The sequence below is a fragment of the Dermacentor andersoni genome, chromosome 4, assembly GCF_023375885.2.
Source record: "Dermacentor andersoni chromosome 4, qqDerAnde1_hic_scaffold, whole genome shotgun sequence".
Lineage (NCBI taxonomy): Eukaryota > Metazoa > Arthropoda > Arachnida > Ixodida > Ixodidae > Dermacentor > Dermacentor andersoni.
The window spans coordinates 174502138-174504602 of record NC_092817.1 but is presented as its reverse complement, the minus strand read 5'-3'; positions in this window follow the sequence as shown (position 1 = coordinate 174504602).

The window sequence follows — 2465 nt, the reverse complement described above, 5'->3', positions numbered from 1 at the left end:
TTGACCGCGTTTTCTTCTCAGCCGCTGTCGTTATCTTAAGAGAAACAGATAGCGCCTTCGCGCGTGTAATGGGAAGGCTGATGTTGTGCGGGGCGACGCCTTTATCAGCAACAACGACGGTTCATGTGGTGGCCTGCGTATCTCGCCTTTTTTATCCGCCGACGAACGGCGTCCGCAGGGCCTCGTTGATCCCGCGCGCGTACTCGGGCGGAAAGAAAGCGGCATACCGCATAGAAGGTGCCGTTTTCGCGCATATCGCTGATGTACCAAAATAGTATTGTGCTGGTTTACTCGTTTCCAAATAAGGCATGTCAGCGACGATACCACGAAAACTGCAAACGAAGTGAAATGAAGCAAAGTTGCCGGTTTAGATTCTCAATTTGTGGTCACGAAAATGGCGCACAAACAAGTCACGCTACAGTGTCTGCTGTAAATGGCACCCTTTCGGCGCGGCATTTTTGGCTCTGCTGGCAAATCCCGTGCTGTTGCTGCGTTATGCTCGGAACGATCACAGGGAAGGTGCAAGCACAACTGCCCACTTTGAGACGCTCCATCTATGCCCCACTAATTGCCCAATTAACTTTGTTTAATAGCCCTAGCAAACACCTGATAGGATAATTTGATAAATATTCTATCAGTTTTTTCTATTGCATTATGAAACGATACAACTGATACACTGATGAAATTCCTTTTGGTTCTATTCTGGACGTATCTGTGTTATTCTGCTTGTACAAGTCAACTAATGTATTCTTTTTCTTAGTGTAATAGTCTATTCGTACTAGCTTGCCAGATCTATAGTCTGTCAGTATCTATGTGCGTTGTATAGGTGTAATGTGCTTCATGGAGAAGCAAGCTTCCTCGATTGCCCAAAAAATGACTCAGAAATAATGTATTTATAGTATTACAAAAGACAATAGATATAAATCAAATATGAAGCCCAGTATCTGCAAAGGAACGATTATTGAAACAAACCTAAGCAACAAATATACACCATACAACCGATTAAAAAGAACAAAAATGTTATCACATTTGAACGAGAAAATATGTTTACATTGGTTCACGACAAAGTTTAGCCTCTTTAAACAGGAGGTTATTGGCAATCAAGCTACCGAAATGGTTCACACGTACACCACGAAGATTATCAGACTTCACAATCTGGAAAGCTAGTGAATGGAAGTGGTGGGTTCTTCATTATTCATTACAATGCCTTCATGGCTGTTTGCCGGATAAGTATGTCCGACATTTCAGTTTGCTTGTGTAGAGTATCTATCTACTTCTACTGGACACCGTCACTTCAGATGAGATAACGAGATCATCCGATCTTCTCTCAGAGTTTGTTGTGAGAACACAGTCTTTGTACGGATTGGGTGCAATGACATACAATGTACACCAAATCCTGCATCTTCCTAAAAGTGTAGCTAAATTAGGACCTCTTCAGTCTTCATTTGTATTTGAAGGCAGATATGGACTCCTTGTGAAAGTGGTCAGCGGAGCTAAGGGTGTTCCTTTACAAATACTGAAACGTTATGTACTTGCTCGAAAGTTACAGGCAGCTAAAGCTAGTTTAAATCTTTCCTCAGAAGCAGTAAGATATCTTGATGCACAAGAGAGGAGAGCTGGTCAGCAGGCAGTTTTGTGAGGCACTGGAAAGCTGTGCCTGAACTTGTATGAAAGTGAAAGGCTGTAGTCCACAACCGTGGCTCTGACTCAACGAGTGTCACTGAATATTACCGAATGATCATCAACCAACGAACATTCCACTCTCTCCAGTACACTCGGGCTACAAAGACTAACAACAGTGCATTTGTCAGCTTCCCATGTGCGTTCTTTCTCATTTGTAGAATTCTTACTGGAGCGAATTCTTGTATAATTCTGCAATGCCAGAAACTATTTCCTGTTGAAATTTTCCATGCAAAGCACCTTTCAGTCTGCGTCAAAAGAGAGGAGCCACTAGTTTATGTAACATCCAGCGAAGTTAGGCGCCTTTGTGTGTTTATGGAAATAGACCACAATATTTTTGTATTGTCAATACCAAACCTTTATGAAAGAGACTAATTCCCGTGCTCAAGACATGGTAACGCTGAACAGTATGTCTTCAGCCATGGTACATGAATGTCTGGTAATAACAGGTGATAGCTTTAAAAAACAGAAGTTGGTAACAGTGCACCCCGCTTTACCGCGTTCTGTAAGAATCAGCTTTTTGACGTTTGACTATATTAAACAAGCCAAAGCCATCGAAATTCTAGAGCTTTAATTTTTCTTGCGATAGCTTCTTGTTTTCCTAATGAACCAGCTAGCCCAATTTGCCACTCTTCATTGTTGTACTCCTGTTGAGCAAGTGCTTGGGGAATTGTATGGTCTGCATGTTGGCAGTAGTGATGCAGCTGCTGATGAACAGTCGCGGTAGCCAAAACATGACAATATTTTACAAGACTTATGCATGGTTTTTGGTCGGTATCCTTACA